This window comes from Physella acuta, unplaced genomic scaffold, assembly GCF_028476545.2.
Source record: "Physella acuta isolate Inbredline_101_S28 unplaced genomic scaffold, ASM2847654v3 ptg001865l, whole genome shotgun sequence".
Lineage (NCBI taxonomy): Eukaryota > Metazoa > Mollusca > Gastropoda > Physidae > Physella > Physella acuta.
Window position 1 is genome coordinate 73,662 of NW_026733371.1, and position 24,139 is coordinate 97,800.

Below are 24,139 nucleotides of genomic sequence, written 5' to 3' on the forward strand. Positions count from 1 at the left end.
ATAAAATAAAAAAAAAATAAAAGAAAAAAAAATTCTCTTGCATTTTATTCTTTAATAAGTTTTGTTAAAATGTATACTGATTTTGTGTATTTTTGTTTAATGTTAGGAGAGGTTCAGCCTTGTGAAATCAAACGAAAGTGGAGAAAACCTCAAAAAAGCAACCTTAATTTTAAAATAATTTGTTCTGTAACATTGCTCAAATTTTAAATTGTTCATATCTCAAAGCAATTTTCTTCAGTGAAATTATCTAAAATGCTATTAATCCATTCTATAAAATGATGCCATTCTAACTGAGAATATAGTCCAGTTAACATTTTATATTTTTTGAGCTCACTGAAGATTGCAAATATGTAGGGTAGAGAGGATAAGAGTAGGAGCTCTACTACATTTATTTTGTCACTAAGGGTAATTTAGCTTAAATGCTAAGTTGGTTCTTTTTTTCATCTCGTTCACGGTGTGGCAAAAATAAGTTAGTCAAGCTTCAATTAAATTGGGTGAACTGTAAAAAAAAACAACACACACTCACTTGACTACTCTAATGTGGTGTAATTTATCATAATTAGTTAATTAACATGGTAAATTTTAACATAATGAAACTTAATAACCAATTATTTTTAAGGTGATTTCCACAAATATAATTACTATTGATTTATTTTAAGAAAGTGATTTTTAAAATTTCATTTCAATATAGTATTTTCTAACGAGTTTTATTTTTGGAAGAAAAAATAAATTTAAATTTCTAAAAAGGGATATAACTTTACCAAAACTGTAGAATAAAATGTTGTAATTGTTATTTCCCATTTGACCATTGTTTCAATTTACGAGATGGAGAAAGTTTGTTGATTGATTCTTTTTTAAATACCTTTAAAAAGCTAATTTATTTATTTAAATGAGCTTTCATTTCTGATCTGTATATATATATATATATATATATATATATATATATATAACCTATAATTTATAACTAAAATTATTCAGCTAAAATTATTCCTTATTTTAAATTAGATAGCTCAAATCAAATAATAAAATTATATAAAATCATGATTGTTTAAATCATACCAAATAACAATTGTTTATTGTTATTAAAGAATAAAGATATGTATTTTAATGTATTTTTAAAAGGAAATTTTGGAATAGGGTAACGAACTCCATCAAAATCAAAGAATAAAGTTACTTCACGGCTACCTCCCCTTAAGTAGTTTTTAAAACCCATGTCTTACTTTATTAAAAAAAATTGAATGAGCTTTTTCATCAATAAGGGCCAAATAGGCCTTCATAGTTACGGTTAACGCTACATATTACAGTATTTGATAATAACAAAAAGAAAAATCAGAAAAAGGTCTTAAAAAGGTAATAATAAAAAGGTCTATAATAAGGTATATATATATATATATATATATATATATATATATATATATATATATATATATATATATATATATATATATATATATATATATATATATATATATATATAAATATATATATATATATATATATATATTTATAGGCCTACACACACACACACACATATATATATATATATATATATATATATATATATATATATATATATATATACGTTAGAATAGCAAATTATCGGAAATAAAAATTGTACGCATTGGAATGCGGCATGGATATTTAGTTGACCTTAGTGGAAAGATGGTAATAGTATAAAGATGGCGAGAGGGGTTATAAGCGATACAAAAATATAAAAATAAATTAACTATAATTTTATTGCTTCGTATATTTTTAAAAAGATTTAAAAAAAAAAATTGTTTGATTACATAGACTTTACATGCATATTACACTAAGTGAGAAACATTTTATAAACATTTTATTTAAAAAGTGTATACATTCTAAACTAGATCTTAGTAGAGGAAAGATCGGGAGGTTAAATATAAGGGTGGAGGGGTGTTAATTTGCTGGAATGTGGAATACGTTAAGAAAGGGCGAAACGACGGAAGAAGAATCATGGTATGAAATGATAGAAATAAAAATGGAGGTTAGATGATTGAATGAAGAACGACGAGGGGGGAAGAAAGGGGAAATTAATTTCAAAGGAGTTAGGAATAGAGTGAATAGAATAAGGAACATGAAGGGCGGGGGGGGGGGGGCGTTATTGATCATACTCACCCCGAATCTCAATCTCTTCAGAAACAAACTCATGCTCATATTCATTTCGCCCTCCCCCTAACACTCACCCTCACACTAACATTACCACTCTCACTCACACTTACATTTGTTACATTTACAATAACGTTAACACTAATACTAACGCTAATGCCGACATTAACAAGCACTAAAACTAACATTTACATTTGATACAATTCATGCCAAATATTCGTCCCATAATCTTTGTTCACTCAGTCCTATATCTTTTCCACAATGTTTCGCCCTCTCACATCTTATTATGCCATCTCTCCACGCTTTTCTTCAACACATGTCAACTCAGTGCTCCCCAACACCTCACACTATAAGACCCTCATTTTACACAGGTCTACACGTCACTCTTCAAAACTTTGAGAAAATACATTCTTAACAACCATCCATATGTGGTCTTTTTGTACGATTTAGTTTACCTAATCAACTTTTTGACAATAGTCTTTGCCCAAGTGAATTGATTTATGTAAGAGCACGATGACTAATTGTAACAATCTTCGGCCACTTTGACCTATCGTAGCTTAAATGTAAGCCCTGCTAGGGGGGGGGGGATACCTAAAATCTACCTTACCCTTCCCTAGGCTTATCTAACTAACATGTCCGGTCAGTGCAAGTCCGGCTAAACCCAGACTGGTTAATAACCTAACCTTAGTCTAAATTAAAAACAAATAAAATTTATTTCATGGAACCAATCAAAATATAAAAAAGAATAGATAAAAATTACTGACACAAAACAGACAAAACAAAACCAAACAAAACAATTTATATACAACAAAACATTACGTTCGACCATTTGCTGGTGTTGCGCCGACTTATGATGTCTAGGATGGTCCAGGCCCTGACACACAGAAACCTCCCTTCATCCATTCTCGACATCCAAAAGTCCACACCAAACAAAACACTACGTAAAACCACTACGTACAATACCTTACGTAGAAAACAATACGTACACAACAAACTTTTTACACCAAACAAAACAATTCATATATAACCAAACACCCAGCCAAGTTGCCCAAGCAACCTCACTCCAACGCACAAAGCGCGACCACAGAAGCTGACCTGACCTACATTCTGGCGGTCAAAAAAAAGGAAGAAATTATCCGAGTGGTCAGTTTATATACTGACCACTTCGGACGGAAGGGGGACCCCGTGGCCTATCCCCATTGGACCACCATGCACTCAAAGATTCGCACCAAATAAATTAATACAAAATAAATAATCCATTCACCCGCTCACATAAATGGCCAGGATTTGACCCTAGTTTACCACAGTTTTAACCCCGGTGAGTTGTTTTAATTCATGACATGAAACCGACAACAACAAGCTCGGAACGCGGTGACCTATATCGGCTTAAATGAATAGGATTTGACCCAAGTTCACCACAGTCTTGACCCAGATGAGTAGTTTTAAATAAATGACCGTGAAACCAACGACAACAAATTTGGACCGCTGTGACCTTTCTCGGATTCAATAAATAAGATTTGACCCAAGTTCTCCGCAGTCTTGACCTCGATGAGTAGTTTTCAAAACCTGACATCAAACCAACAACATTACTTGACCTTGCATTAAGTTCACGTAAACCTATTGGAAATAAGGGAAAATAACTTTTAATTCGGTCATGTTGGGTTAAAACGAAAAAATTCAATTAAAATTAATCTGGCATCCATATGCAAAATGCTAATAAGCGGATTAGAGGGATTGCTACATCAAAACAAAACACTAACACTAGAACTTACAGTAACACTAAAGCTATCACTAACACTAACACTAACACCAACACTAACACTCACACTAGCATTCACATTCAAACTCACACTCAAACTCAAACTAAACTTTACACTCATATTTAAAAATTACACTCACATTCAAACACATTAACACTAACACTAGCACCAGCCCAGCACCAGCACCAGCACCAGCACCAGCACCTACACCTACACCTACACCTACACCTACACCTACACCTACACCTATACCTACACCTACACCTACACCTACACCTACACCTACACACCTACACCTACACCTACACCTACACCTACACTCACCCCCACACCCCCCACACACACACCCAAACCCACACTCACACTCGCACTCACACCCACACTCACACTCACATTAACATTATAAATGCCAATATAACGCTCTTACTAACGCTTACACGAACACTAACACTGACATTTACTGAGACTAATATTAACATAAACACTAACACACTGGCACTCTTACTCGCACTCAGACTCGCACTGAAACTAAAACTAACACGATAACAAACATTTACGCTAACACTATCATTTGATACAATTCGTGCCAAGTTTTCCTTCCACACTCTTCCCTCACTCAGTCACACCTTTTATTTAGCCAGCTCACACTTGACTATACCACCTCTCCACACTTTCCTTCAACACGTGTCACCTCAGTGCTCCCCTTATCTCGTACTTCCACAGTTTGACTAATCACCATTGCACACTCTCCAAAACCTCAAATTTGGCCCTTTCACACCCTTCAAACTTTGATTAAACTTTCAGAAAATACATTCTTAACAACCAGCCATATGGTCTCATTTGGTACGGTTTATTCCAAGTGAAATTGTATTATGTAAGAGCACGATTACAAATTGTAACAACCTTGGGCCACTTTGACCTATCTTAGCTTAAATGACCAGGATTTGACCCCAGTTTACCACAGTTTTGACCCCGGTGAGTTGTTTTAATACATGACATGAAACCGACAACAAGCTCGGACCACGGTCACATATCTTGGCTTAAATGAATAGGATTTGACCCAAGTTCACCGCAGTCTTGACCCACATGAGTAGTTTTGAATAAATGACAGTGAAACCAACGACAACAATCTTGGACTGCTGTGACCTTTCTCGGATTCAATAAATAAGATTTGACCCAAGTTCTCCGCAGTCTTGAACTCGATGAGTAGTTTTCAAAACCTGACATCAAACCAACAACATTACTTGACCTTGCATTAAATGCACGTAAACCTATTGGAAATAAGGGAAAATAACTTTTAATCCGTTCATGTTGGGTTAAAACGAAAAAAACAAATTAAAATTAATCTGGCATCCATATGCAAATTGCTAATAAGCGGATTAGAGGGATTAATACATCAAAACAAAACACTAACACTAGAACTTACAGTAACACTAAAGCTATGACTAACACCAACACTCACACTAGCATTCACATTCAAACTCACACTCACACTCAAACTAAACTTTACACTCATATTTAAAAATTACACTCACTCTCAAACACATTAAAGCTAACACTAGCACTAACACTTACTCTTACGCTCAAACTTACGATTATACTCACACTCACACTAATTAACTCACATTCACATGGTGGCGTAGGGGTTGGTGTTGGGGGAAAGAGGAGGTATTGTCCTTAACGACCATCTGATAGTGTTTTAAAACCAATATTTTCAGTGACAGCATTGGTACTGTAGAATTCACAAATTATGAATTACTGAAAAGTAGAAAATAAAAGAACTAAATAGCGGCGTACTTAACTTCACACTCTCACTTACACTACCATTTTCATTCTTACTGAAAAACTCACACTCACACTCACATTGACATTGGCATTGACACAAACACAAACACTAACACTAACACTAACACTAACGCTGACGCTGACGCTGACGCCGACGCCGACGCTGACGCCGACGCCGACGCCGACGCCAACGCCAACGCCAACGCTAACACTAACACTAACACTAACACTAACACTAACACTAACACTAACGTACACGCGCACGCGCACACTCACACTCACACTCACACTCACACTCACACTCACTCTCACACTCACACTCACACTCACACTCACTCTCACACTCACACTCACACGCACACTCACACTCACACTCACACTCACACTCACACTCACACTCACACTCACACTCACACTTACACTCACACTCACACTCACACTTACACTCACACTCACACTCACACTCACACTCACACTCACACTCACACTCACACTCACACTCACACTCACGCTCACACTCACACCCACACTCACACACACTCACTCTCTCACTCACACTCACACTCACATTAACATTATAACGCTCTTACTAACGCTTACACGAACACTAACTCTGACATTTACTGACACTAATATTAACATAAACACTAACACACTGGCACTTTTACTCGCACTCAGACTGGCACTGAAACTAAAACTAACACGATAACAAACATTTATGCTAACACTATCATTTGATACAATTCGTGCCAAGTTAACAACCAGCCATATGTTCTCTTTTGGTACGGTTTATTCCAAGTGAAATTGTATTATGTAAGAACACGATAACAAATTGTAACAATCTTCGGCCACTTTGACCTATCGTAGCTTAAATGGCCAGGATTTGACCCCAGTTTAACACAGTTTTGACCCCGGTGAGTTGTTTTAATTCATGACATGAAACCGACAACAACAAGCTCGGAACGCGGTAACCTGTCTCGGCTTAAATGAATAGGATTTGACCCAAGTTAACCACAGTCTTGACCCAGATGAGTAGTTTTCAAAACAAACAACAACAATCTCGGACCACGGTGACCTGTCTTGGCTTAGATGAATATGATTTGACCCAAGTTCTCCACACTCTTGACATGACATGAAAACAGCCATCTCGGAGCGCCGTGAACTTTCTAGGATTAAATACATACGTTTTGACCCAAGTTCTCTGCAGTTTTGATCTCGATGAGAAGTTTTCAAAACCTGACATAAAATCAAAACCATTACTTGACCTTGTATTACTTTAACAAAAGTACACGTAATCCTATTAGAAAAAAAGGAAAAATAATCTTTTATCCGTTCATGTTGGGATAGCTAAAGCCTCAACAGTGTAAATGAAATAATTAAATAATATTAATTTGACATTCAATAGCGGATTAGCGTATAAAAAAGGTTGTCTACATTAAACGAAACACTAGCACTAGCACTAGCACTAGCACTAGCACTAGCACTCGCACTCGTCTCGCAGTCGCACTCGCACTCGCACTCGCACTCGCACTCGCACTCGCACTCACACTTACACTTACACTTACGCTTACGTTTACTCTAAAACTCAGACTAACGAACTCAAACCTACATTCTCAATCACACTTACACTCATCCTCACACAAACACAAACACCAACACTAATATACACTCATACTCACACATACATTTGCACCCTATTTAAATTATGACGTGAGAGTGTGAGTGAGAGTGTGGGTGTGAGTGTGAGTGTGAGTGTGAGTGTGAGTGTGAGTGTGAGTGCGAGTGTGAGTGTGAGTATGAGTGACGGCCCTAACACATGTTTAGACATTATATAACAGTCTTTATACATGTTAACACATGGTATGACAGCCTTATCACACGTTAACACTATTTCTGACAGTCCTAACACATGTTAACACAGTATTTTACAGCCCTAACATATGTTAACACACGATAATGACAGCCTTAAAACATGTTAACTTATTTTAACACATTACAAGACAGTCCTAACATATGTTAACACAATATATGACAGCCATAACACATAGATGACAGCCCTAACATATGTTAAATCACATTTTATAATAACACTAACACATGTTAAAACAGTATAAAAAAGTCATAACAGGTAAAGTACGTTACATGACAGCACTAACAAATGTTAACACATTATATGACAGCCCTACTACACGTTAACACAGTATATGACAGTATATGGGGGGGGGGGAGTGTCGAATTCAAAAAATATAATTTACTGAAAAGTGTAAAATAATACAACAAAATAGCGGCTTGTGATCGTACACGATTGATATAAAGGTTTTTACAATTCTCAACATTTTTTCATCAGACAAATTTTGCAACGTTTAGTTAATGTCAACTTAGCTCTTAGAAGTCTGTTTAGCTCAATTTATTTAACTTGAATGATAATTTTTCCTGGATATATTTTGCTATTTTTTTGCCTTGGTGTCACCCCCTAAATTTTGTCACCCGGTGCGGTCCGCGCATCCCCCCCCCCCCATCCCCTCGCTACGCCACTGAGTAAGGATCTAAAGTCTTTTAATTTCATAAGGACCCCGGGCTGATCTGTTACGAAACTTCTCGTAGCACATTTGACTATACAAATAAGGTCACTTATTGGGGGTGGGGGGGGGGGGGTGGTGGTGGTGGGGGGGTGGTGGAGGGGGTGGTGGTGGTGGAGGGGGGGGGGGGGGAAACGGACGGTGTGTCTTATTGTCTACCACGAATAGTAATAGGCTGATAGGTTGAAGCTTGAGCTAGTAGTCCAACACTACAGTAGTTACTGTCCCTTCAATGTCACCGTGATTAAGATAAACGCTTTGTGTGTCGATGTGGTTTGAAAGGGGAGTAGTGACTGGAAGAAAATGACATGTGTGCGTGTGTGTGTGTGTGGCGGGGGTGTTATGGTGTGATAAACACATGAAAACAGTTCACAACGATGTCACGGCTAAATGGCATGTGAAACGCGTTACACTGGCCAGCTCTTGTTATTCATTTGGTTCCTGGAGTTTAGATAGGATTATTGCGTTTCACACATGATAGCTGTTAACTACGCCTGCTTGTTTCAAGAGTTCATCGTTTATACTTGCTAAAGCATTTGGTTGGACAGCTCTGTACTTGTTTGTTAGGCGGTGTTAACTAATTAATTTGTACACTTTTACTTCTAGCTATCACAGGTAACCCCTGAGTGTAATGGTCATGAAAGCCCATGTCGGCGGCTCGCGGCTGTTTGTCCAACAGTGCAGGGAGCCAAAGCTTGGGGGATTAGTGGCTGCTACACGTAGTGTGGCCGAGAAATCCCATTCGGAGGTTCCCAAAACTGCCTGTCGAACAGTGGAGGGGCTGATGGTGGGAGATTATTGGCTGCACGGACGGGGTCATGCAGCAGGGAGTCTACAGAAACCAGTAGCCAAGCAACGGGGCCGGTATCACGGCAAACGTGACGACGGATCCCCTAGAGTGTAGTTGCGAAAAGCCCCATACTGACGGTGCACTGCTCAGGGTGTGCCAGTTCTGGGAAGTAGCGAGCACTAGTCCAACCGGGCTGGGATGAAGTCACGAATTGATGAAGAACCCCAGAGGTGTTGGCCTAGAAAGCTCATGCCGTAGGCTCGCAAGATTGGTCTGGCTAGCCGGTGGCGGTGGTCGAAAGTATGAGTTAGTAGGGGTTATATCACCGATGGGTCGGGAGCATGTCCCCCCACGATGTGTTGGCCAGGAAACCCCATTCGGAGGTTCGCAAGATTGGTCTAGCCAGCCAGTGGCGGGGGCTGATGGGTGGGCGAGTAATGGTTAGATCGCACCGGTGGGCCCATGCAGGAGCCAGGGACTAGTCTCTTGGGGCTAGTCTCTTGGGGCTAGTCTCTTGGAGCCAGTCTACAGAAGCAAGTTAAGTTAGATTTTGATTTAATTTATTTGATGTAATAAACATGTATTAGTATATTTCCATGTTTTTTCTCTTCCATTTCTTCCAGGTGCTTGTAGTTAGGTCTCCGGCACTAACAGCTACCATTCCTCATCGGAGGGTAGCACTGCCCAATGGGGGGGGGGATGAAGTGGTTCGACTTGTAATGGAGATTCCCAGCACAATCCCAAGCTGTGAAACCTTACACTCGGTAGTGCTGCCGTGGGTAGGGGGAAGCAGTGAGGGCCTCAAGTGTATTGAGCGGTGTTTGAATTTAAGCTAATGTATTGATGTATTTATGTCAAGTATTGATGTATTTATAATGTATTGATGTATTTCTATACTTGTTAGGTATTAACTTTTTTTTGCTCTATTTTTTTTTATTTACAGTTTGCGACATACGTGTCGAAATCCCCTTGAGTGTAGGCGTGAAAAGCCCCATACTGACGGCGCATTGCTCTTGTGTGCCAGTTCTGGGAATTAGCGCTCACTGGTCCAGCCGGGCTGGGATGGAGTCACATCTTCACGAAGAGCCCCAGAGGTGTTGGCTTAGAAAGCTCATGCCGTAGGCTCGCAAGATCGGTCTGGCTAGCCGGTGGCGGGGGTCGAAAGCATAGTTACTATGGGTTATATCACCAATGGGTGCAGCATGACTCCCCTCCGATGTGTTGGCCAGGAAACCCCATTCGGAGGTTCGCAAGATTGGTCTAGCCAGCCAGTGGCGGGGGCTGATGGGTGGGTGAGTAGTGGTTGTATCACACCGGTGGGGCCATGCAGGAGCCAGGGGGCTGAGTGCTGCCCACCAACAAGAAGGACGCTACTGCATTTTTCCATGGGACCGTAAGGTTCGATGAGGTAAGTTGACCATAGCATCTTATTTTTATAGCCTTTTTATATAATGTATAGAGCAATAATTAGCTTAATTTTACAACTAAAATATGAGCTGTCCAACCCACATGCAGCTAGCGAGGATTTTTATTCATTTTTTAAACTTGCCTTCATAAACATGAAATATGGACCAGTAGTGCGTATTTTCATCATATGGGCCAATACTAAGACGAAAGATAAAGGATAATGCTCCTTGATGTGGGGCTGCCTAGAATTTCTTCTAGGTATGTATGTTGTGTTTTGTACATTTTTGTACCTTTTTCATTTAATAATTTTCCAATTTCCTTCTCGAGATCTTCAAATGTGTCTACTATGTATTATTTCTGTTAATTTTCATTTTCAAAATCTCCCCAGCTGTAGCCCAATTGCTTATCCGTTGTCAAAGTTAGATGACCAGAAAAGTATGCAACATTGCTTGAATATGTGCGTTCACATACCCGTACAGGAATCTCCATGCAAGTAAAGTTTAATGTTAATTTTAAACTTGCATTTTATAATTTCTGATTTAAAACTTTAAAGGTGCATTAAAGGAAACCCAGCACACAGACACACCTGGTTTTGTAGAGGAATGTTTTGTAAGTGATGCTGTGGTCAGAGCACATCTACAGGCGACAACACAGCTTGGTATTTGGGGCATGTTCATGTTTTCTTGGTTTCTTTCTTAGACTTTGTATACTTAATTTTTGTACAGGTATGTTTTAAGCATTTCATTTACTACTCTCTTTTGTTCACAGATGCTTGTTTTAGACAGGTAGCATGACCATAATCTATGTATTGTAAATTTTGGAATGTCGTTTTAAAATGTTATGTAATTTTTGCATTTGAAATTTTTGTTCAAAAGCCATAATGCTTTTATTTTTCTTTTTTCAGTAAGATCACGGGATGTGTGCACAACACATGCATGTTTATCACAGGTGGGTTGATGAGTAATTTTTTATGTTCTATAAACAAACAAAAAACTCCTTTTGTTCCTATTTAATAGGTCAAACTGGTCAGAACACGTAACTACAGGAGATAGTTAAGCATTGTGTTTAGAGGTAAAGATGGAGACAAGGGAAGAAACTTTGCTTCTCCAAGGGAAACAATTGTTTTCAAGACAGGTATGTTGGAAATAGCATTTTAAATTATCTGCCATGTGGGCTATGTTTAAAAAAGTATAACTTTGTATTTTATTTTTGCACTTGCTACTAATTTTAATCTTTTTATTCCAGGAGCCATTGAGATCACCAGGTACCAAAAATCCACTATTTTGTGTTTTGTTTACATTCAGATTGTGTGTCTTGAATTTTTGTTTCAGCCATCCCTGACACAAACGTTTTCCAGGAAATAGTGGAACATCCTCCAGTCATGTATAAATGGCAGTGCGTGAAACAGTGGCACAGTTCTTTCTTCATTGAAAACTTACACAAGTGTTCTAATGTACCACAATTTTGGTGAGTCAATGTTAACTGCTAGATTCCATTCCTTTTTTAAACAATTTCTTCTTTAAATACATTGTTGTTTTCTTTTAAATTGCTTTTAAATCTCATTGTCCTTCCCTCTATAATTTTGTTTCAGCCTACCTGTATGTAAAAGTTGTGTCAAATATCTCTTCTAGTTGGTTGTTCCAAGTTTCCAGTGAATTAGACAGTTGCCAAGCTAAATGGAAAACAGAGATGAAAAAAGTGTCATTGAATGATCATAAAATAAAAAGATTAAAAGAAGTTAACCTGTTCTTTTGTTTGTGGTTGCATGTGTTCCCCAGGAAGAATGGTCCTAATTTAACTTTTTAAAAACTGAATTGCTTTAAATGGGTTTTAAAGTAAATTTTATTGTTACTAACTGTGGCTTTTATATTTAGTTCCATTGTATGTTTGCAGTTAAAATATAATTGTGTGTGGAGATTTAAATTTAAAAACCTTTATGCTCTAGTCAATACTTTATAGTAAGCTACATGCTCTAGTTATTACTATATAGTAAGCTACTAGATTCTACATACTTAAAACAAGGGGGGAAGGGGAGAGGGGGTCTTTACATCATAGCCCAGCATGGAATTATAAAAATCAGCATAAAGACTTACGGTTCAGATATAAATTAAATCAACCATGTGTAGACATGTTAGCCACAGGGGCCGTGAGCAGCATTGTTTCTATAAAGGTTCACATGATAAAGGATGTTGATGTGCTTGGTTGCAGTTTTTCATGTTAAGGGGAGAGAACTTGTACATTGTTCTCTTCTTGGGGGAGATTTTGTCTGAGTTAACGAACTTGTCAAAGGGAAAAATTTCGCCTAAAGTTGGAGATAAGCCATACTTTTTGTTAGAGGAGGTCGTTCTAAGCTGGAAGGAATGACGTAAGCAGATTTGAATTCGTACACGCTATTTGTTTTAAATTACAGATATTTATATGAATTAAAAGTATTTAGACCATTTCGTAGTAAAAAGAATTACTTTGTATATTTTGGAGTTCATTGATTTTTTTTCGAAAAGACAACATATCAAATAGTTAACTTTCCCACTTTAATTATTTAAAAATGTAGCGTATGCAGTGGCGTCGCTATGTCGGGTGTCATCCGTTGCGACACCACTTGGTGTCATCCCCCCCCCAAAGGTAAATGGTGTAGGCTATATATATATATATAAATATATATATATATAAATATATATATATATATATATATATATATATATATATATATATATATATATATATATATATATATATATATATATATATAAATGCCCATATAGGCCTATATATATAGTTGTAATTGGTGTCACCCCCACTCCAATTTTCCACACACATTATTTTAATCCACCTATTAATTCAAATGGAAAAAAGCATGCTTTACATAGTAACTTAATATATTATTAAATTATTATATATAGTGTCATCCCACCGCGGTCATCGATTGAAAATACTGTAATTAATCATTCAAGAAACTGATAAAAGTACAGTTTAAAATATATATTTTGCATTTTTCTTGGTCTTTGTGTGACCCCTCCCCCTAAATGGTGTCACCCTGTGCGGTCCGCACCCCCCCCCCCTGCCCCCGCCTACCGACGCCTCTGAGCGTATGGACCCTACTATAATAAGTGCAAAGTCATCGGTGTCTGATACACTAAGTTAAAGGGAATTTCCACCCTTCTTTTGTCATCGATGTCTATTGGGACCGGGACATTGGACCACGAGATGTCATCGAGCCCCACCACCCTGTACAATCTAGTGAGCTCTCAGCATTTAAACATAATTCTGGGGTGAACGGTAGAAAAAACATTGGGTGTTGACATGATGTCGTTGGATCAGTGGCGGAACTAGAAAAAAAGGGCCACCCCGCAAAAAAATAAATTCTGGGCCCCCTCCTATATATATATATATATATATATATATAAATATATAAATATATATATATATATATATATATATATATATATATATATATATATATATATATAAACACAGAATACAAACACTGGATAGTCATTTTTGGCCTGATCGGGTTTAGAAAAAAAATGTTTTTTTTCAATTTAAACAAATCACAACATGTCATGCGTGAGTGCATTAGTCTGTTGTAGATTTCTTTTTAGATTTAGAACTAGATTATTCAATATGTTTGCTGTAATACTGCCTACTCTCAAGTTAATGCCGGTCAAAAGAAAATAAACCGTGATAGCTTTGTATGCGTAATGGTTTCTTGTGTTATGTTTATTTTTATGTTTTTTTTGTATTTGTATTATTTGTTTTAAACATATTTCCTTTTTATGCTATGTCACTCTTTAGTATGTATTTAAAAAAATAATTAAGAGAAGTAATTGCTTTTTAATTTGTTTAGTACAAATCTTCTATCTTTATATATAATTCTCGTCTGCGAGACGCTAGAAAACAAGCTGTAACCGCGCTCCCTACCACCCCCACCCCTACATGGTTTGGTGAGCGGTGGTTCACTCTAAATGTTTACAAACAGAGCCGGGTTTAGTGACGACTATTAGGGCCAGATAATTTAGTTTGAAACGATTTTAAACGTAGTGGTGGTGTGGGGGGGGGGGGGGGGAACTAAGTGGAGTTTGCTTAAACGGAGGGGGGTGGGAGGAGGGGGGGGGTTATCGTCCTTAACGAGCTAATTATAGTGTTTTAAAGAAATATTTTCAGTGTCACCGTTGGTAGTGTCGAATTCTGTACACACACCCCTGTACCATATACATATCATATACAACCCTGTGCCACATCATATACAGCTCTGTAGCACATCGCATACAGTCCTGTACCACATAATATACAGCCCTGTACCACATCACACACCACATCATATTGAACCCGTACCAAATCATATTGATCCATGTACCATACCATACAGTCCTGTGCCAATTACAGCCATCTACCACATCACATATGGCCCTGTACCATATACGGCCCTATACCACATCATATACAGCCCTGAACAACATCACATACAGCCCTGCACCACATCATAAAAGTCCTGCTACATCATATTCAGCCCTGAATACTTCACATACAGCCCTGTACCACATCACATACAGCCCTGTACCACATCACTTACAGCCGTGTACCACATCATATACAGCCGTGTACCACATCACACACAAACCTGTACCACATCACATACAGCCCTGTAAAACATCACATACAGCCCTGTACCACATACAGCCCTGTACCACATCACATACAGCCCTGTATCCGACATGTATGGCCCTATCAGTGACACGACCTACAGATTATATTTATGCACCACATTATCATATTCATTGTACCACATCACATACAGCCCTGTACCACATACAGCTCTATACCACATCATATACATCCCTGTATTACATAGAGCCGTGTACCACATCACATAGAGCCCTGTATCCGACATCAGTGACACGACCTACAGATTATATTTATGCACCACATCATCATATTCATTGTACCACATCACCATATGTGTTGTATCACATCATCATGTGACCTTAAGCACAGTTCTTTCACTAGTACTTGACCTTCAAATGACCTTGTCGACACAACCTCAACATGACATTGTGCCTGGACTATTGGGTCAATCTGACATTTGACCTGAGATGTCTCTGAATTTAACCTCGATTTTGGATTTCACTATTACGCAACTAAGTAGATAATTATGGGGTGAACGTTTGAACTTAACTCAACCATCGGTGATTTGAATGATGACAGCAAGTTACGTAACCAGACTATGACAGGCGAAAGTGTTACGTAACAGATTAGGTTGTGATGTGTTTGTGAGTTGTGTTTCTAATACTGCCATGTGTTGGGGGTTTGAATGATGTAATATGACCACAAGTTACGTAAGCGGGTCATGACAGTCAAACCAGTTACGTAACAGCTTAATCTGTGAGTTGTGTTTCCAAAACTGCCATATTTTAGACCTGTCATCCCTTTTCATGACAATGGTTTGACAACTCTTCAAATAAACGTCCTACCTTTGTCCGATAATAGACTCTTCCCAAATTACTTGCCCCAAGTCACAGCAACACGACCTTGAGATGGATCATTATTCTGATGACACAAGATTCTAAGGTGACCTAAAGATAGTCCGTTAAGATATTTACGCTGATCAACACACATGCACCTGTTATAGAAAGTTGTTGTGTGACAGAGTTGTAACATGGGAGAGTTGTAACATGGCATAGTTGTAATATAGCATAGTGGTAACGTGACATATTTGTAACGTGACATAGTTGTAACGTGAAGGAATTTTAACATGACAGAGTTGTAACGTGACATAGTTGTAACATGACCGAGTTGTAACATGACATAATTGTAACGTGACAGAGTTGTAACATGACAGAGTTGTAACATGACATAGTTGTAACATGACATAGTTGTAACATGACATAGTTGTAACATGACATAGTTGTAACGTGACAGAGTTGTAACATGACAGAGTTGTAACATGACATAGTTGTAACATGACATAGTTGTAACGTGACAGAGTTGTAACATGACATAGTTGTAACATGACATAGTTGTAACGTGACATAGTTGTAACGTGACAGAGTTGTAACGTGACATAGTTGTAACGTGACATAGTTGTAACGTGACATAGTTGTAACGTGACATAGTTGTAACATGACATAGTTGTAACGTGACATAGTTGTAACGTGACATAGTTGTAACGTGACATAGTTGTAACGTGACATAGTTGTAACATGACATAGTTGTAACATGACATAGTTGTAACGTGACATAGTTGTAACGTGACATAGTTGTAACGTGACATAGTTGTAACGTGACATAGTTGTAACGTGACAGAGTTGTAACATGACATAGTTGTAACATGACATAGTTGTAATGTGACATTGTTGTAACGTGACAGAGTTGTAACGTGACAGAATTGTAACATGGCATAGTTGTAACGTGACCTTGGCCGGGGCTGCCTATAAGGCGAACTAGGCGATCGCCTAGGGCGCTATCCATAGGCGGCGCAAAAATGTGTAATCTCCAATAGTAAAAAGTACCCAATAATGAATAACATTGATTACATTATATAAACTTTAAAGATTAGGGTAATATACAAACCCAATAATGAATAACATTGATTACATTATATAAACTTTAAACTTTAGGATAATATACAAAGGTGTGGCGATCTATTTCAGAGCCCGGGACGAGCTATCAATTCTGCGCCCATCTTCAAATTAAGCCTATATAAAGTTATTAGCGTCGGTAAAAATGCGCCCCCCACCTCCCTCACTGCTAAATGTGAGGGCGCTTTTTACCTGTCAGTTTGCCTTTTAATTTGTTGTCAAGCAATTGATGTAGAAAAAAATTAAATAATGCCAAGTAGCAGTCAACATTCTTTATTTCGACTATATATAATTCAGTAATGAGCTTTTTATATTATTATCTACCGCGTTAAGCGCCCCTTTGGATTGGCGCCTGTGCAATTTAGATTTTCTCTCACTTTGAATTAAAAATCTCGTTAGCCAAGGAGAGATTCAGATTTTCAATCAAATAAATTGTTGGCACCACACGATCCTTACCAGAATTAAAATGGGGGGGGGGGGGGGGGCGTTTTAATAAGTTTGCCTAGCGCGCTAAATAACCTGGCGCCGGCACTGAAAGTGACATAGTTGTAACGTGACCAAGTTGTAACATGTGAGAGTTGTAACGTGACATAGTTGTAACGTGACATAGTTGTAACGTGACAGATTTGTAACGTGACAGATTTGTAATGTGAAAAAATTGAATGCCTCTAATTATTATATCACACTATAATAAATTATGAACTGCCTTAGAACATTTAATGTAAAGTTTTGTAACCACTGCTTATTAGCTCTGAACCACATCACATATAGTCCTCTACCACATCCACACCCGTATTGTACCACATCATTATAGACATGGTACCACATCATCATAAGAATTTTAGCACATCATCAAAAGCATTGTAGCACATCATGATAATAATTGTACCACACCCCCATCAGCAATTCCCCACATAATCATAATCTATTAATCATATCATAATAATCATTGAATCACATCCACATCAACATTATACTACATCATCAAAAATGTTCTACCATATCATCATAAGGCCTGCTTCTCTCACTCATGCACATTTCTACCACTGGAACCTGACCTCCAGATGACCTTGTCGCCACAACTTTAACTTGTCTCTGTGTCTGGACTATTGGGTCAATCTGACATTTGACCTGAGATGTCGCTGAATTACCTCGCTTTCGGACACGCACTGATGTTTTCACTATTACATAACTAGGTACATAATTCTATGGTGAACAAATGAACTTAACTCAACCATCGGGGATATGAATGATGTAATATGACCGCAAGTTACGTAACCAGGCTATGACAGGAGAAAGTGTTACGTAACAGCTTAGTCTGTGATGTGTTTGTGAGTTGTGTTTCTAATACAGCCATATGTTGGGGATTTGAATGACGTAATATGAACACAAGTTACGTAGTCGGGTTCTGACAGTCAAGCCAGTTACGTAACAGTTTAGTCTGTGAGGTATGTTTCCAATACAGCCATATTTAAGTCCTGTCATCCCTTTTCATTACAATGATTTGACCTGCCACCCCCTTATTTTGTAATGGTTTGTCCACCGATGTCGATGTTTTCTCTTATTCACCCCTTTTGAAAAACATGGTTTCTCCCATTTTATTGTCTGATTGTGTCGGTGTCTGTTTCTGCCTGTGTGTCTGTCTGTGTCTCCATGTGTGTGTGTGTGTGTGTTCTGTCACCCCCCCCCCTAAATGGTGTCACCCGGTGCGGTCCGCACCCCCCGCCCCCCCCCCCCTCACCCTCGCTACGCCTCTGTCTGTGTTGTGTCTGCCATTAAATCATTCAAACTATCTGGCGTATGCGTCCTTTTAATTGTTTGTAGAGTTGTGTATATATAATCATTTGGAGTATTGAGATTAGCGACCGAAGTCCGACGATTGGCTCATCAGAAAACAGGTGTGTTAGATTGGCGGTGGTATTGAAAGGTTTACACTTACTGTCAGAAATTAGGGTTAAGAAGGGGGAGGGGTGGTAATGTAGTCAGCAATCCGTGAAGATTGTTAATGAATACCGTCATTATTTTTTGTTAACACAAAGGTTGCAGTTAATTTTTCCACCTGTAAAACACTACCAAAAAAAGTTAATGTGGAGGGGGTGGGGAGGTAAACACAAGTCAATTAAACAAGAAACAGGTTTTCTATTGTTAGAGTTGATTTTTTTTTTGGGGGGGGGGGGGGGGGAGTAGTTTTTTAGTCGTGTGTTTGTCACGTGAGTGAATTCAGTTCACAATAAAAAAAATTAGAGCCAAGGTCGACCAATGGTATGTAAAGGCATAATCTGGACCAACCGCCGTCGCTAGCTGTTCATTCAGCGCATCACTTGCTACAATATGTAGTTGGACAGGCCTACTTGTTTGTTAGGTATTGTTAACTAACTTTTTTTTGCTCTATTTTATATTTTACAGTTTTCGGCACATGTGACGATGTCCCCTTGAGTGTAGTCGTGAAAAGCCCCATACTGACGGTGCATTGCTCTTGTGTACCAGTTCTGGGAATTAGCGCTCACTGGTCCAGCCGGGCTGGGATGGAGTCACATCTTCACGAGGATCCCCGGAGGTGTGCGCCTAGAACGCACATGCCGTAGGCTCCCAAGATCGGTCTGGCTAGCCGGTGGCGGGGGTCCGAAAGCATGAGTTACTATGGGTTATATCACCAATGGGTCAGCGGCATGTCCCCCCTCCGATGTGTTGGCCAGGAAACCCCATTCGGAGGTTCGCAAGATTGGTCTAGCCAGCCAGTGGCGGGGGCTGATGGGTGGGCGAGTAGTGGTTGTATCACACCGGTGGGCCCATGCAGGAGCCAGTCTTCAGGAGCCAGTCTACAGGATCCAGTCTACAGGAGGCTGCATACAGGAGGCTGCATACAGGAGGCTGCATACAGGAGCAAGTCTACAGGAGCCAGTCTACAGGAGCAAGTTAGCTGTTGATGTTAGGTGGATGGTTAAGTTAGCTGTTGATGTTACTAATAAAATTCTCTCCCTTTTCTCCCAGGTATTTAGGTCTCCGGCACTAACAGGGCTACCATTCCTCCTCTGAGGGTAGCACTGCCCGATGAGGGGGATGAAGTGGTTCGACTTGTAATGGAGAATCCCAGCACATTCCCACGCTGTGAAACCTTACACTCGGTAGTGCTGCCGTGGGTAGGGGGAGCAGCGGGGGCCTCATAATGCGAGCGGTGTCTGGGCATTGTTAACTAATCAATTCCATTTCTTTTTTTTCCCATGCAGCTTGTTATTGTCAACTAATTCCATTTCTATTTCTAGCACAGCCTGTCATTGTTAACTAATTCCATTTCATTTTTTGTTTTCTAGCAGCTTGTTCTCCACACAGACGGGGCTACCAGTCCCTTCCCGATGGTAGCGCTGCCTGAAGGTGGGGAGGAAGTGGTTCGACTTGTGTTCGGAGACCGACACTTTCCCAAACTGTAATGATCCAATGCACCTGGTAGCGATGCCTTGTGTAGGGGGGAGCAGGGAGGGCACTCGAGACGGTCGAGTGGTGTTCGGGATCAAGCTAATATAATTCCATGTTTTCTTCTCTTCCCTAGCCAGGTCAAATCAAGTCAAGAGGAGCCGAAGCTGTCTGGACAGGCAAGTTGACCATTGCATCTTTTTTTATAGCCTTTCTTGATATAATGTATAGAACTTAAACAGCTTAAAATTTGGGCTGTCCAACTCACATATAGCTAGCAAGGGTCTTTTTTGGCTGAAATTCTTGTTCATTTTTTTAACTTGCCTTCATATACATGAAATGTAATGCGCACTACTGGCCCCTATGGGCCTATTGTGAGGATATGTGAAAGACATAGGATAATGTACCTTGAATAGTCTACCATCTTTGATGTGGGGCTGCCAATCTGTCAATGCAATGATTTTCTTATAGGTATGTATATTTGGTGTACATTTGTCATTTTACAATTTTACAATTTAACATGTTATGTTATTTTTGCGTTTGAAATTTTTGTTCAGAAGCCATATTTTATTTTTCTGTTTTCAGAAAGATCATGGGATGTGTGCATAACACATGTATGATGTTTATCACAGGTGGGTTGATGAGTAATTTTTTATGTTCTATAAACAAACAGAAAACTTCTTTTGTTCCTATTCAATAGGTTAAACTGGTCAGAACAACTACAGGAGATAGTTAAGCATTGTGTTTAGAGGTAAAGATGGAGACAAGGGAAGAAACTTTGCTTCGCCAAGGGAAACAATTGTTTTCAAGACAGGTATGTCGGAAATAGCATTTTAAATTATCTGACATGTGGGCTATGTTTAAAAAAGTATGTCTTTGTATTTTATTTTTGCACTTGCTACTAATTTTAATCTTTTTATTTCAGGAGCCATGGAGATCACCAGGTACCAAAAATCCACTATTTTGTGTTTTGTTTACATTCAGATTGTGTGTCTTGAATTTTTGTTTCAGCCATCACTGACCCAAAGTTTTCCCATGTGAATAGTGGAACATCCTCCAGTCATGTATAAATGGCAGTGTGTGAAACAGTGGCACAGTTCTGTCTTCATTGAAAACTTACACAAGTGTTATAATCTACCACAATTTTGGTGAGTCTATGTTAACTACTAGCTTCAATTCTATTTTAAAACAATTTCTTCTTTAAATACATTGTGTTTCTTTTATATTGCATTCAAATCTCATTGTCCTTCCCTCTATAATTTTGTTTCAGCCTACCTGTATGTAAAAGTTGCATCAAATATTCTTCTAGTTGGTTGTTCCACGTTTCCAGTGAATTAGACAGTTGCCAAGCTGGTGGAAAACAGTGGTGCAAAAGTGTCATTGAATTTTCATAAAATAAACGATTAAAAGAAGTTAGCCTGTTCTTTTGTTTGTGGTTGCATGTGTTTCCCCGGAAGAATGGTCCTAATTTAATTTTTTCAAACTGTGGCTTTTATATATAGTTCAATTGGATGTTTGCAGTTTAAATATAAGTGTGTGTGGAGACATTTAAATTTAAAGACCTTCATGCTCTAGTTAATACTATATAGTAAGCTACATGTTCTAGTTAGTACTACATAGTAAGCTACTAGATTCTACATACTTAAAACAAGATAGGAGGGGGTCTTTGCATCATAGCACAGCATGAAATTATAAAAATCAGCATAAAGACTTGTGGTTGAGATAAATTAAATCACCCATTTGTAGACATGTTAGCCACAGATGTCGTGAGCAGCATTATTTGCCATAAAGGTTCACATGATAAAGTGAATGGATGTAATAAAACATACGTTCTTTGTCGCAATTTTTCATGTTAAGGGGAGAGAACCTATACATTTTTCTCTTCTTGAGAGGATTTTGTCTGAGTTACCGATCTTGTCAAAGGGAAAGATTTTGCCCGGGAAATATTAAGCCATACTTTTGGTGAATGGAGGACGGGTTTTAAATTCGTACAAGCTATTTGTTTTAAATTACAATTATTTATATGAATTAAAACATTTTAAATAATTTCGTAGTAAAAAGGATTATTTTTGTATATTTTGGAGGCATATAGATCTATATTTTCTACATCAACCATTCATTGAGTTTTTTTTTAAAAAGAAAACAAATCAAATAGTTAAATTTCCCAGTTTTAATATTTTATTCTTCGTTCTTAATTTTAGTGTTGAACGGATATCTGTCAACTGGTTATGCGCCATTAAGGCCGTTGACTCCGATTTCTGCCTGCTTTTCTTTTTGGATTTGCTTCCACAGCCTTTGGCCAAACAAGAACAAACTACAAGACAGCAGTTGTTTGATTTTTGGAGTTGTTTCTTATAGAAGAGTGGCTGTCCCCAGCTTCAGAGCCTCATCTGCCCGAGTGTTCGAACTCGAGACATACAGCCCTATACCACACCACATACAACCTTGTATCACATCACATACAGCCATGTACCACATCACTTACAGCCCTGTATCACATCACATACAGCCCTGTACCACACCACATACAACCCTCTATCACATCACATACAGCCATGTACCACTTACAGCCCCATACCAAATCATATACAGCTCTATACCACATCATATACAGCCCTGTATTACATACAGCCGTGTACCACATCACATACAGCCCTGTATCCGACTTGTATGGTCCTATCAGTGACACGACCAACTGATTACATTTATTGTACCACATCACCATATGTGTTGTATCACATCATCATGTAACCGCAAGAACAGTTCTTTCACTAATACTTTAGCTTCAAATGACCTTGTCGCCACGTGACAGGACTATTGGGTCAGTCTGACATTTGACCTGAGGTGTCACTAAATTAAACCCCGACTTTGAACATGCACCGAGTTTTCACTATTACGCAACTAGGTATATATTTCTGGGGTGAACGTTAACTCAACCATCGGGGATTTGAATGTAATATGACCGCAAGTTACGTAACCAGGCTATGACTGGCGAAATTTTTACGTAACAACGTAATATAATGTGTTAACATGTGTTAACGCTTTCATATAATGTGTTAACATGCGTTATTATGCGCTACGGCTGTCGTATTTTCTTTCTAAGTGTGCTGTCTTTCTTGATTATAGCATAACATTTATAGTAAATTTTAATTGTTGAATAGAAATATATCAATACACCTTTTTGAAATAATAATAATTAAAAAAAAAACTACTACTGCAATTCATCACACACTACAGATTTATAGAAGTTAACTATATGGGTCCAGTTGCTGCTCCATGGGTTTAGTTATATAAATTCACTATGGACCACATTTCGTTCCAGTGGTAAACAAAATAATAAAAAATAGCACGAAAAAAAAATCGGACAGTCCTGATATGTGTTTTTTTTGAGATCGCGTGCCACCTAGGGTAAAGATTAAGCGTAACGCGGAGCGAACTGCGCAAAGGCGGCCTTACGCGTAACGCGGAGCGAACCGCGCAATGCGGACTATATATTATTGTATTAAAATATTAAAAAAAAATTTTGTTTGACAAATGTAAAAAAAATTCTTCTAAGTTTTCATAATTAAACTAACTGAAGTATTCGAATCCAGTATATATACTAATTTAGTCGTGCTCTAAGTTCACCTGCACATCATATTAAAATTATAACAAACCAAAATAATATCAATGGTCACGATTTAGCTGAAAAGATTCAGTCATTGG

At 38.3% G+C, this 24,139-nt stretch overlaps 2 long non-coding RNA genes across 3 annotated transcripts; both read left to right on the top strand.

Moving 5' to 3' along the window:
- Positions 1-11,081: 11,081 nt before the first annotated feature.
- On the top strand, positions 11,082-12,173 carry LOC131930904 (uncharacterized). Its single transcript, XR_009384194.1, has 4 exons — positions 11,082-11,173; positions 11,353-11,582; positions 11,780-11,915; positions 12,040-12,173. It is a non-coding gene; the product is annotated as an uncharacterized LOC131930904 (long non-coding RNA).
- Positions 12,174-19,638: 7,465 nt separating this feature from the next.
- LOC131930906 (uncharacterized) lies at positions 19,639-21,807 on the top strand. Of its 2 annotated transcripts, none has more exons than XR_009384197.1 (3): positions 19,639-21,248; positions 21,360-21,582; positions 21,705-21,807. It is a non-coding gene; the product is annotated as an uncharacterized LOC131930906 (long non-coding RNA). The 2 variants fall into 2 exon arrangements; XR_009384198.1 differs by having other exon boundaries at positions 19,639-21,066; positions 21,135-21,582.
- Positions 21,808-24,139: the final 2,332 nt, after the last annotated feature.